Source organism: Rhineura floridana, chromosome 10 (assembly GCF_030035675.1).
Source record: "Rhineura floridana isolate rRhiFlo1 chromosome 10, rRhiFlo1.hap2, whole genome shotgun sequence".
Classification (NCBI taxonomy): domain Eukaryota; kingdom Metazoa; phylum Chordata; class Lepidosauria; order Squamata; family Rhineuridae; genus Rhineura; species Rhineura floridana.
Window position 1 is genome coordinate 41,483,545 of NC_084489.1, and position 14,190 is coordinate 41,497,734.

The window sequence follows — 14,190 nt, forward strand, 5'->3', positions numbered from 1 at the left end:
CCCATAGCAGTGCAGTTTGTTTAGGCCTGACATGTTCTGAATTAAAGATTCTTCCTCAGGGGTAACTGAAACTGAAACTGTAACTGGAAAGCCACCCGTGCCCCGCTGCGGCTGAAAGTCCTCACGCGTCTCGTCGCAGCCGCAAGGCCGGCCCATCAGAGGCCTCACCGCGGCTGAAAGTCCTCCCGTGCCTCGCCGCCGCTGGAAGTCCCCATGTGCCTCGTCGCAGCCGCGAGGCCGGCCCATCAAAGGCCTCGCCGTGGCCGGAAGGCCTCCCGAGCCTCGCCGCGGCCCGAAGGCCCCTCGCGTCCCGCTGCCGCCGCTGCCCCCGCTAGGCCAGCGCACCAAAGGGCCCGCCGCGGCCGGAAGGCTCCCCGCGGCGCGCAGCAGCCGCCGCCACAAGGCCTCCGCCGCCAAAATTCAAAGGAGGGCGGGAGGCTGGTGGAGTGGCCTTAAATGGCCTTCAGCTGCCCCGCCTCCTTACTGTGCGTCACGACGGCGTGCTGGCGCGCCACGTGCGCACGGACACACCCTTGATGGCGGCCTGGCTTCGGCAGCAGCCGCAAACACGCCCCTTTGCCCGGCAGGTACCGGGCACGGAACGGGATTGCCATTATTTTTAAGGGGGGGGAAATGTGATGTTCCTGTATTAATGTATATATGGTAAGTGCTGTTTGTATAGAAGATATGTGGTAAGTGGAATGAAAGAGGAGGGGGGAGTAAATGAGCAGTAGAATGCTGGATGATTGGCTGAGTGTTTGGATGGCTGAGAGTATAAATGGAAGGATGACAGTTGAATCTGAGTGGACGTGAGTGGGTTGTTTGTGAGGTGTTTGGTGGACGTTGGTGGGTTTTAGAGGTGTTTGAGAGGTGTTTGGAGCTGGGTGTTTGGAGGTGGATGTGGGGAGAGTGTGGAGTTCGGATTAATACTAAGACAAGTATCACAGGAATAGATGAAACCATATGCTTATGTGCCTTTATAAAGTAATCTTGTTATTTCTAATATTTAATAAACACTATTTTGGTTTACCGGAGGCCTGATCCTTGGCTGGGGAATATACAGACCAGAGGGGAGGGCAAGGTACTTACCAAGGCTGAAGGGAAACTGTAACAATTGGTGGCAGCGGTGAAGGGAAGAATATAACACCACAAGTATCCAGAGCAACCCAGAATTATATGCGTTCTATATAGATCAAAGGGATTGGGACAGCTTAAGCACGCAGTCACAGAGGTAACCTGATTGAGAGAGACTCAGACAGAGTCTCTGGGAATACTGGTTATAGGACGTGACTGGTGGTGCTGCCTAGCAGGGGGATCTGGTGAGGTCTGTGCTAGAGCGGAGAGAGAAACCATAAAAAAGGACAGTCCGGACTGGTGGAGTCCCTGGTGGTGCCTAGTGACAGGCAGTAGCCACGAGCAGGTAGGAACCTGACAGGGAGAGCCAGGGAAGGGCGTCACAGTAACCACATTGGTTACCCCTGCCTGGTCCCTAGTGGTCACTAGGAAAGTCTTTCAGGTCTGGACAGAGTCCAGACCATATTACACATGAATTTAAGGATTCATAAATATATTTATTTATAGAAAATAACAGAACAAGATAAGTAATAAAAATAATAGTTTTCATATCCTAACCAGTATATCTCACCTTTTCTATTAACAGCTACCCCAACTCCCAGCCTTTTATCTATGCACCCCATTGTTTCCGATCTCACTCTTGTCTCCCACTCTCTAACTTCCAGTCATTCAAAATTCCGCATATTTGCATCCTACTATTTTGCCACCAGATTTTGACATTCCAGGGCGCCTCAGAGAGTTGGCAATTCACTCATCTGATCCACTGAATCCAGACTGCTTAATATTCCCTAAAATAAACATACTGATTCACAGAGAGCAATAGGACTCTTTCATTTATTTTGCTGTGTAATTCACAGCCAACACATGGGGTGAGATCTGCTAACCTAAAATTTCCCATATCTATTCTTTTATCCAAGCTTCCAATGCCTTTGATCTCAAATCAGTCCTCTCGCTTTGGCTTCCTCTCTAACTCCCTATGTTAACTGATTCTCTCCTCCTGTCACTTACTCTATATACTCCCTGCTATCAATCATTTTTCCACTCATCCGTCATGCAGATGCTTCTGGGAAGCCCACATGCAGTCCATAAAGCCAATAGCTTTCCCCTGCTCTTGTTCCCTGCAGTTGATAGTGCTAAGGTATAAAGCATTCTGCTTTGCATGCAGAAGGTCCTAAGTTCAGTTGCTGCTGGCATACTCAGTCCAAGGTAGGACTGGGAATGCCCCCTGTCAGAAACCCTGCAGAGAAGATGCCAATCAGTGTAGAACTGAGCTAGATTGCCTAATGGTCTGACTTGGTATAAGACAGTTTCTATGATTCTGTGAGCCTGGAGGTTTCATATAGCAATCACGTCTAGCAGCCATTGGTAGATTTAACCGCCATAATATGGCTATTGTTTCTTTTTAAAGCCATCTGATAGTAGCTTATACTAGATTTAAGTATGATTTTATTTTGACAATCTTATATAAGCTGCTTTAAGAACCACTCAGGGCTATAAAGCAGCATATAAGTATTCCTCTTAAAAGAATTGGGAATTGAACTCAGTGGTAGGTACTTCAGACTTGAATGCTGTGGCACCTTTCCCAAAGGGATGTCTGCTTATATTCTCAGTTCCTCCCTGCTGCTGAGGTCTTTATAATGTGAGGATTGAAGAGTCTTGGTGCACCTGTATAGGCACCATCTCTTTATGTCAGGCATAACTAACGCTGGAAGCCTGCGCTGTACTAGAAATGTCATTGAATACACTGAAAGGAGAAACCAAAATTGCAGCTGAGTGCAGCTACAATGGATGATTATAATACAGAGCAAACTATTTCTAGCAACAAAGGCCCTGAGCATATTAACTCATTCAGTGAGTTGCATTGTGTATAATTCTTGCTTACACTTGCTGTCATGCACCGTAGTTAAAATTTACACTCTTTTATTGGACATGAGAAGATATTTTTATTTATACCCTCTTTTGTTAGCCATTTGGCTTCATAATAATTAATCAAGTCACCAAAGCAGTATCATAGTGGGGAGCGAGGAGGACTTATTTGCATTATTAAGATATTCTAATAGGGTATCTCAGTGTGTTAACAGCTCAGCTACAATATGGGCCTCTTGTTTTATGACAAGTTACAATTTTCTTGTAATGTTAGCTGAAGTTCATCTCAATAATTATGCTAAATTAAGGAGTCCTGCATATATAGAAATAAACATTAAAATGCATTAAATTGAAGAGAAGAATGTAATTTAATCCCTCTCTGACTAAATGAAAGTCAGCCCTAAGGGTGCTAGTTAGTCCTTGTTTCACCCTGTTAGGCCTTGATAAAACACAAAATCCTCACTTTCTTAGGTGCCCTTTAATACGCGCACATACACAGCAGGATAGGAATATGTATGTGAATAACACAACCACATGGGTGGTACTAATCACATATGTCTGAAGATCTCCATACCTTGTTGGTAAGGAGCATATTACATCCACGTGAATGACCAATGCAATCACCTTCATGCAACTGTATTATTCATATGTGTGCCCCATGGAGCATGGAATCCTACCATGCTTCAGTACCTTCTATATTGCTGCACATGCATCTGATGGAAACTTTATGCCTCTGTGCCAGTCTTCACTGTGGAAGATGTATGGCCAATGCCTGTGCCTGGCCCTGAACTGACTATTTCAGGGAGGGAGTCTGAAGAAGGCAAATATTGGTGACAAGAGATTATGTTCAAGGCTTTATTCACACATTAAAAATTAACAAATTAATGAGTCTCAGTGGTATTCTTTACGAAAGTTCTTAACAAATTCAGTTGCGAAATTGTTGATCTTCTAACAAAAATATGCAATTTGTCTTTAAAACCAGCCTTTGTACCAGAGGACTGGAAAGTGGCCAATGTTACAGCAATATTATAAAAGGAATGGAGGGGAATCCAGGTAATTACAGGCTGATTAGCTTAATGTCTGTTCCGCATAAATAGGTGGAAAAAATAATTAAAGATAAAATTATCAAGCATACAGAAGAATGTGTCTTGCTGGAGAAGAACCAGCATGGCTTTGCAGAGGGAAGTCCTTTCTAAACAAATTTCTTTGCACAAAGTATTTAGGCAAAAACATCATGACATAAAACTCTAGGTAGAAGATCCCGCTCTCTCTTGACTATTTTTACCACAATCAGAGTTAGAACAGTTGCAGGATGAATTATAGGTACTACTGCACCATAAACCTTCAAATGGCTGAGGTCCTAGATACATTAAAAAATGAATTTTGTGATAATAGGACCCCTGAAATAACTGTAGAGCACAGTACAATGCTGCTCTGAAAGTCTTTTATTTCATGTGTATATCTCATGCCACTATAACTAGGGTTGGGTGAACCTGTTAACTTTGGTTTCTCATTTTTTTCAATCCTAAATTCAGTTCTCACTGCTTCTGTTTCAGTTTGCGTGTGTGTGTGTGGTTTTTTTTAAGAAGTCCCCATGAAAATCCATCACCATTATGGTGTGAATTTCTCCTAATAAACACATTTTTTCTATGCAATTTTGCCTAATATATACATTTTTGCAAAGCAAATTTCCTTAATGTAATGCATTTTTGTATGTTATTTTCTCTAATATATGCATTTTTATGCATACTTTACCCTGATATATGCAATTTGTAGGCAATACCTGGCTGGAGAACTATATTGCAAAATTCAGAGAAGGTTGAATTTCAGAAGATTGCTGTGTTTTGGTTTGCATATTGTATTGGAAAAAGCAGCTTTGGTAGGTTCATCTTTAAACATGAACTGAATTGCAGAACTTCACAAGAATAAAAAATTTAATAACAGACGTTTAGCCTTGAGAAGAGAAGACTGAGGGGAGATATAGCACCCTTTAAGTATGTGAAAGGTTGTCATACAGTAGAGGACCAGGATCTCTTCTCAGTCATCCCAGAGTGCAGGACACAGAATAATGGGCTCAAGTCACAGGAAGCCAGATTTCAACTGAACATCAGGAAAAGCTTCCTAAGAGCAGTATGACAACAGAACCAATTATCTAGGGAGGTGGTGGGTTCTCCAACACTGGAGGCATTCAAGAGGCAGCTGGACAGGCAGCTGGACAGGCAGCTGTCAGGTATGCTTTAATTTGCATTCCTGCATTGAGCAGGGGGTTGGACTCAATGGCTTCCAACTCTACTTTTCTATATATTAGGAACATCACCCCAAAATCAATTTATTACCCAAATAAATTACTGTTAAATTAACTTTTAATCCAGTCATTTCCTATCAGTAAGTCATTCCCCATCTTTCTTTCCCCCAGGAACATGCCGCACACACCTTCTTCCCATATCACACTCAGACACACATGCAGCAACTTAAACAACTGAAATAAAACACCACCATTTGATAAACTTCTGATTAATATATATTTTAAAATAACCAATGGCTCTTCTCCAAAAACTCTCAAATCCCAATCTTACCCCTGAACTCCCTTGTTAGGAATTTGAAAACTGTCATGAATTTCAAGTGAAATACTAGTTCATTTAATTCTGGATAATTAACCCACCCTCTAATTTGTTTCAGTTTTTGTTAACTTTTTGTTAACTCATCTAGCACCTCAAAGACCCTGCATGCATGAAACAAGAAGTACAGTACTGTCCCCTAATGCTGATGACTCCCCATGGGAGGGGTGGAAGACCCAGAATAGAAAAATTACCAGAATCCTATGTACCCTCAATGGTCTTTCCATAGATTTTAACTTTACTTGAGGTTACTAGGGGCTGTCACCCTTGCTCGCTTTGCTCACCAACCCCAGCTACACCCTACCCTACAGCACCCCGAAGGCACCACCCCTTCTGCCAGGCACTCCCTAGCCATCTCTCCATTCTCTCTGCCATGCCATCCCCTACCACTCCCCTCACTGTGTTTGCCAGGTGCCCTTAGCAGTCCTCCACTCCTTCACCAAGCCCGTCCCAAGCCCACCCTACATGTGTTGCCAGAGGGCCCCCATGAGCTCATGGTCACAGAAGTTCTCCCCCTGCCCTTCTAGGAGTCTCCAAGCCTCTCCGCTCCCTCTCCAAGGGTCTTCAAACCTCACCCCCCACAGGCCTCCAAATGTCCCCCCACCCTCTCCAAAGGTCTCCAAACCTACCCCATCCCACGGGCCTCCAAACCTACCCCACCCCTCCATGGGTCTCCAAACCTCCTCCCACTCCTCATGGGTCTCGAAGCCTTCCCCCACTCCTTACAGGTCTCCAAGCTTCCACCTCCCCACTGACCTCATGGTCTTGCTGCTGCAGACTCACACACTCGCAAGGCCCTGGGTAGGCCCTGGCTGGGGACATCTAGGCCCCACCCACTAGGCCCCCCTACTGCCCTTCTCATCATCATCACTGCCTTCTCCTTCTTGCTGCACCATTGTAGCCAAGGTTTGCCTCTCCTTACCTGTAAGAGTCACGCTACCTGTGAACACTTCAGTGCAGACACACACCTTGGCAAAAGCATTCATGGGTAGCATGATGCTTACAGAAATATAATATAGTAAGATAAGACATGCAATCCCACTCATTGGGAACAGTGCTTTTTTGTGACATTACTCGCCAGTACAGAGTACCATCACCTCTTTGAGTTTTTTTGCTACCCACGGTGGCCATTTTGTGCTGGCACTCACAGCACTTTTATCAAAACATGAATACTGGCACCTCATTTTTTTTTCAACTGAAGAAAGCACTGCTTGGGAATAAGCCCCATTTAACTCAAGGGGACTTACTTCTGAGTAGACATGTACAGGACTGCACTGTAAATATAAAAAGGGAACACAATTCCCTGTAGTGAGTAGTCTTTGTGTAAGGGGAGAATCTTCTTGTTTTTCTTTCTTCAACTTCACATTACTTGGTGCTGCCAGCTGTTTCCTGTCCTTGCTTGCTACTTTGCACACAAACTGAAAGCAGCAGCTGCAGCTCTGGAATTGGAAAAAGGGAAACCATGTCATTTCCGTTTGTCCTCCTTGTCCAGCTAGCACCAAAAGCAGTGATTTGGAAGATGCTGTTTGCTGCTACCCCAAGCACGTCAAGGGCTGGGCATGGGGGGTGTCACTACAACAGTGATGTTGCAGTTTAACAGTCTAGTACCTGCACAGCTCTTGAAATGCTAGCAGCCAACAGCATCCTCTAGACTGAACATGCCCTCTGCCACCTCATAAGTTACACGGTGAGGGGATTTTCTACTGGAACCTGCTATTCTCCTTCTGGAGAAAAGCTCCTAAATGTCACACTGTAGTTACAGGCCCACCTTAAAAGCAACCACCTTGCTCCTCTTTCATACCACAGTTAATCAGAGATGCCAGGACAAAAAGTAGCCCTGGATCTGGGAAAGATCAGTTCAGTTTATACCCTCTGCCCTAGACCCATTTGGATAAGTCACTATATCTTATATTTTGCTTTCTATCTGTTAGACAGGATTATGAATTATTTACTAAACAGGGTTGTTGTGAGGACATCTTTTCAACAAACCCATACAACAGTGGGATAATCATTTTGTATGTGTTTTGTTTGAACCCTAAGAGGGATGCAATTCAGTATACATACCATTATAGAAGAATGTTTGTAAAAGCCTTTGCATACTCTCACAAGCTCATACTTGCATACTCTTCCAAGGCCCTTATAGCAATGCAAGTGGCTAGTTATATTTTTTGACCATAGCCACTATGGCTAATCTTTGGGAAACCCCCCCCCCGATATAATTAGATTCCATCAGTGCCAGCCAATAGTCAGGGATGATGCGAGTTGAAGGCCAGCACCTTCTGGAAGGCCAAAGGTTAACTACCCCTGCTCTACAGTGAGGAATAGGAGTCAACTCATCATCAGGGCTGGCCTCCCCATTAGGCAAACTGAGACATTTGCCTCTGGTGGTGAATTGGGAGAAGTGGCAGGGTGACATTTCCCAAGGCACACTGTAGGGCTGCCCACTGCTGCCATTTTGCCCACCACTGCTTAGCCACATGCCAGCCCTTCTCTGCCACTCTAATGACTTGCTCAGAGGAAGGAGGTTTCTCAGAGTGAGGCATCATGGGGCAAGGTGGGCCCAGAGAATACCTGTGCTGCCACTGCAGCATATACTATTTAGACAATATTTGTTGCTATGGGGCTCTCCAAGGCCATTTCACCCCAGTTGCTCCAATACCTCAGTCTGAGGAAGGACCTTACAGATGCAGCGTCCTTTCTCAGAGCAAGGCAAGTGAGAGCTTGTAGACTTGCCTATATTGCCGCAACTTCTGCAGAAGCAAAAACTCAAGAACAGGAGAGGAGGTTGGAGGAGGAGACTTTGTGGCAGGGGGCAGCATTTATTAGTTTGCCTCAAGTGACTGGGTGTTAGGCTGACTCATGTGACTGAGTGTCTTGGGCTAGTGTTGTTCACTGTTATTGTTCAGCCATGCAGTTTTGTAGGAAAGTGTAGAGATTATCATTTCTAGGCTTTTGTATAGCTTGTATAGTTGGATATAGTTTGATAGCTAATGGTGTTTGCTCAGCAGGCATTCATGTTCAGCTATTGTTTCTTAACTCTGGAATACTAGGTTGGGGTTTAAAACTAATGCGGCTAGGGATGTGTGTGTCTGAAAGAACAGTTTTACAGTTAGCTTGTTGACGTGTGCATATACATCTGTTAAAGTATGGTCAGAGAAACAGAATCTAAGTTTTTGGAGTTGGCTGGCAAGAAGCACCAATGGGGCCTTTGAGGGTTCTCTTGCTTATAGAAAACTGGTGCTGGTTTAGAACTATGCCTCTTCTTTAGGATTAATGCAGGGATGGAGCATTCTGTGGACTGTAGTAGTCATTTCCAAGTTCCTGCAGAGCAGGTTGCCATGGAAGCATCATCATACAATCATCTTTCCAAAACATGGAAGATGCCAGCACTTTTTTTGGCATTCTATTTAGTAGGCATCTGGTCTTAGTATTGCTAAGTGCTCAAATTCACCAAGCCAGACATGTGTCCCCACAACATTTATTTAAGCCAGAAGTACAGAGTGGAGAAAGAGAAGTTTTAATAGCAAAAATATTACTGTTGTGCAAAGTGGAAATCCTCCATTCAGATGCTTTAATGTAAAAACAGCAGATACGTGATTAAATATTTTAAAATTAGCCAGATTGTGTTTTCTACATCACTACCTTCTACATATTTCTATCCCAAAACCATAATTTGCAACCATAGTGTCAGAAACCATAATTTAGAAGTAGCTTTCTCCAATTAGTATTATCAGTGTTGTTAATAGTGGCTTCTTCAGTTAAGTAATAATTCTGCTTCAAATGGTACTGAATTCCACCTTTGGAAAACTATGTCTAGGCAGGAGGTGATAATATTCATTTTGCTTTTAAAGTGGTTTCATTAAGTTGTTGAGGCTTTTATTTAAAGACTTTGATTGCTTACTTTCAGTATTTCTATCCTGTCCTTTTATTTTATTTTATTTTATTTTAATTAAGGTGGTATACCATATTAAAAATATATATCAAACATTATAAATTTGTAAATAAAGCTAAAACTACATTTTAAAAAATGATTATACAAAAAAAAATTTTTTTTTTAAGTGGCCTTGGAAAAGCCTGCTGGAAGATGCGTCTTAGCTGCTTGTCAAAGGCAAGCGGTGTTGGGGCCAGGCAAACTTCCTCTGGCAGGGTGTTCCATAGTCTTGGTGCCACCTCAGAAAATACTATTTTTCTTATGGATGCATAAGTCCAAATGTGTTGACTTTCCCCCTCACTTAAGTTCTCTCAGCAACAGTACTACCTTACCCCTTCATGTATCCACAAGCTGCCTACCCTCTCAGACTAATGCAGCCAACAGACATCAGGTACAGGCAGATGAATTAAATAATATTACAACAGAGCTATGTTCAAGGCTAATCTGACTACAAAACTAAAAGTGCTGTGAACATATGGAGCTGCAAGGTAGTGACTGATTTATACCTCTGAGAAGAGTGTCAAGGAGTTCCCTCTTAAAACAAAGTATGATTATATTAGACAAGTGGCACCTTTCTTACACTGGAGAGTTTCAAATAATGGGAACAATGTATGTAAGTAATTTCATGCAACCATTTTCATTTTAGTTTGTTGGCATGGTGAGGAGTTATCTTTTCCTGTAATTTTGGCATGCTGACTGACTTGCAAATGCTTCAAAATGAATAAATTCACAATATCCTGGAAAGACTGTTCAAAGTGAGTTGAACCAAAAAATACTGAGTCACAATTAGGGATGTATGAACATTGCTCAGTCCATTCCAATATTCATTTGTACTTTAATCTGGTATTTTATGTTCTGCTGCATTTGGTTTATTTTGTACAAGTCTGTGTTCTGTTTCATAGTTCTCTAATATTAATGAAGTGGCTAATGGCTCACTATGAAGCCATTTATGGCTACAAACCTAGCCGTGTCTACTCAGAAGAAAGTCCCACTGAATTCAGTTGGGCATACTCCCAGGCAAGTGAGGTTAGGATTGCAGCTACTCTCACTATCTTGATTTCACAGTTCAGTATAAACTTGTCATCCTATCTCATTTCCCACACTCAGGCAACAGGGAAGAACAGTTTAGTAATAAGTTAAAAAAATATAGGTAGGGATTTTGAATGTAGATTTTAGATTTGAATTAGATTTGAATTTTAGAACAAGGATTTGGAGTGGTCAAAAATGGGCAGCCAAATCCAGATGGTTCTTCCTACTTTAACAAAGAGGCTAGAAATTTAACTGAGGAGCAGATAAAATCTACAGGTAACAAAAGAGATTTCTTTCCACGTGAAAAGAACAATGAGTGATGCATCCCACTGGTTTTTAAAATCCACAATTGGATGCAGATTAAGGCTGAAAACCTAATACCACTTATCTGGGAGTAAGCATCAATTAATTCAATAACATTTTTATTAACGACTTGGATGAGGAGGTACAGAGCATGCTTATCAAATTTGCAGATGATACAAAATTGGGGGGCATAGCTAATATCATGGAAGACAGAAACAAAGTTCAAAGGGACCTTGATAGGCTGGAGCATTGGGCTGAAAACAACAGAATGAAATTCAACAGGGATAAATGCAAAGTTCTACACTTAGGAAAAAGAAACCAAATGCACAGTTATAAGATGGGGGATATTTGGCTCAGCAATACGATATATGAGAAGGATCTTGGAATTGTCATTGATCACAAGCTGAATATGAGCCAACAGTGTGATGTGGCTGCAAAAAAAGGCAAATGTTATATTAGGCTTTATTAACAGAAATATAGTTTCCAAATTGCGTGAAATATTCATTCCCCTCTATTTAGCACTGGTTAGGCCTCATCTTGAGTACTGTGTCCAGTTCTGGTCTCTGCACTTCAAGAAGGATGCCGACAAACTGGAACAGATTCAGAGGAGGGCAGCAGGGATGATCAGGGAACTGGAAACAAAGCCCTATGAGGAGAGACTGAAAGAACTGGGCATGTTTAGCCTGGAGAAGAGAAGACTGAGGGGAGACATGATAGCACTCTTCAAGTACATGAAAGGTTGTCACACAGAGGAGGGCCAGGATCTCTTCTCGATCGTCCCAGAGTGCAGGACATGGAATAATGGGCTCAAGTTGCAGGAAGCCAGATTTCAACTGGACATCAGGAAAAACTTCCTAACTGTTAGAGCCATACAACAATGGAATCAATTACCTAGAGCGGTAGTGGGCTCTCTGACACTGGAGGCATTCAAGAGGCAGCTGGACAGCCATCTGTCGGGAATGCTTTGATTTGGATTCCTGCGTTGCACAGGGGGTTGGACTTGATGGCCTTATAGGCCCCTGCCAACTCTACTATTCCATGAGTCTATGATTCTATGACTTCTGAGCATCTATGTTTACGATTGCAGTCTTAGTGCATATTATCTCCTTTTTGGCTACAAGCAGCACTTTAAAAATAAGAAAAGGGAAGAGGCACTTGTAAACATCAATGAATATATAAATAACATATATTGCAAATCAATTTATGTAAATATTTATATATAATGTGTGCATGTAAAAGAAAACAATGTTCATTGCAGAGAACTAAGGTGAATAGCTTTCACAGCAAGGGTCAGTGCTGCAATGGAGGCCAAATGGGTGGACAGAAGGAAATCCACTTAAAAGTCCATTTGGGACAGATTCCTCCAACACCCCTAGTCACAATATGGACTTGCATTGGAGTTTCTATACAGTTCAGGCTACCATTATTCATAATAATTAATGCTTCTGATAGCATAAGTGAAATTGTCAAACAAAGGTGTGTGCAGTATGCACATGAACTCATACAGAGAACATATCCAGACCTGAGGATAATTGGATTTCTCAGTAGTTGAGGGAGGATTGTTTAAATGAAAAAAATATATAGTTGGGACAGATAAGCTCTTAAGAGTAATCAAAAACCCCACTTGTGTCTTCTGCAAGAAAGGAGTACTTCTAATGTATTAAGTGTAGTGTGTTAAATGCAAGCCTTCTGTTACAACAAACCAGCTTTTCCAGTATTAGTCCAAGGTAGACTAACAGCACATTTCCTGTTCCTTAGGGAGTTGTGCAGTTGAAAAAAAAAGTTCCTTGAAGCTCTGATACATCAATGATTACCAGAAATTATACAGCCACGAGAGTGGCTGCATACTATAGCCAGTGTGGATTTTTCACATTTCGCAATGTTAAATTGAATATACCCCCCGAGCCATTCTGATGCTTCCCATAAGCTCATTTCAAAACAAAACCTTACAAATCTTATAGTCCTGAACTCAAAAACGCTTGCTTAACAACACTCTCAATTTTCATGGCGATACATAAAATAGTCAGAGAGAATCAAGAGTTCAAAGTCTAAAAAGAGAGAGAGAAAAACCAGAGCCCTTTTGGACTTTTTTCTGCCAGAGTTCTCATAATCTGTTGAAATTCATTAAAAATCAGCCATGGTCACAGAGTACCTGTAATCCTAATACTGACCTTGCCCCATACTCTGACCTTCATCTTCTGCAACTTAAAAGTTAAAAAAAATGCCTGGCTGATTTTTAATTAATTTAAGAAATATTCGCTGGCTGCCTATGATAATGTGGGGCATGCTCAGTAAGAACCAACTGTCAGAGTTCTAAAAGCCTCACACCTGCTTGGCTTGTCTAATCAGGGGGCCACACCCACACCAGACTTTGATTTCACGTGAGACAGTCATGGCTTCTCTCAGAGAATCCTGGGAAGTGTAGTTTGTGAAGGGTGCTGAGAGGAGACTCCTGTTCCACTGAGAGCGCTTCAGCGGCCAGACTGGTTTAACAGTCAGCCACTCTGATTGAAGGTCTGTGAGGGGAACAGGGTGTCTCCTAGGAACGCTCAGCACCCTTCACTAACTACACTTCCCAGGATACTTTGAGAGAAGCCATGACTGTCCAAAGTGAAATAAAGGCCTGGTGTGGATGTGGCCAGGGACAACTTTGGTTTAAATTTGGGTAGGAGGCTACATTTGCCTGCTGTAGAATAAAAAGGTGGGGGAAACGCTGAAAAGCAATGATACTGTTCACAATGTTTTCCTTTTGGAAAGGGGCTTCCCCTCTGCCCAGTGCCCACCCACCCAATCTCCTCCCTCTACCCTCCCTGCCCCTCCCCCAGTTAAATGTTGGACTACGACCTGGGAAACCAGGGTTTGAATCCCCACACAGCCATGAAGCTTACTGGGTGACCTTGGGCCAGTCACTGCCTCTCAGCCTCAGAGGAAGGCAATGGTAAAACCACCGCTGAATACTGTTTACCATGAAAACCCTATTCATAGGGTCAACATAGCTCAGGATCGACTTGACGGCAGTCCATTTCCATTTTCAAACATGATTGCACAGAAATAAATCCCATTGAACTCAAAAAGTATACAAACGATCAAACCCATCCTCCCTTCTCCTCCTATCCCTTCCCTCTTGCCCCTCCCCTCCCCCTTCCTTTGCCCCTCCCTCCCCATCCCCATCCCCTTCCAATATCCTCCTTCCCCTTCCCCTTCCCCTTCCCCCTCCTCCCCCTCCCCTTCCTCCTCCCCATGGTCAGTTTTACCTATCTTCAGCATGATTGCATGGAAGTAAATACCACTGAACTCTATAAGCATGCAAATGATCAAACCTGCCCTCCCCTCCCCCATCCTTTGCCCCCTCCACTATGCTCCTTTCCC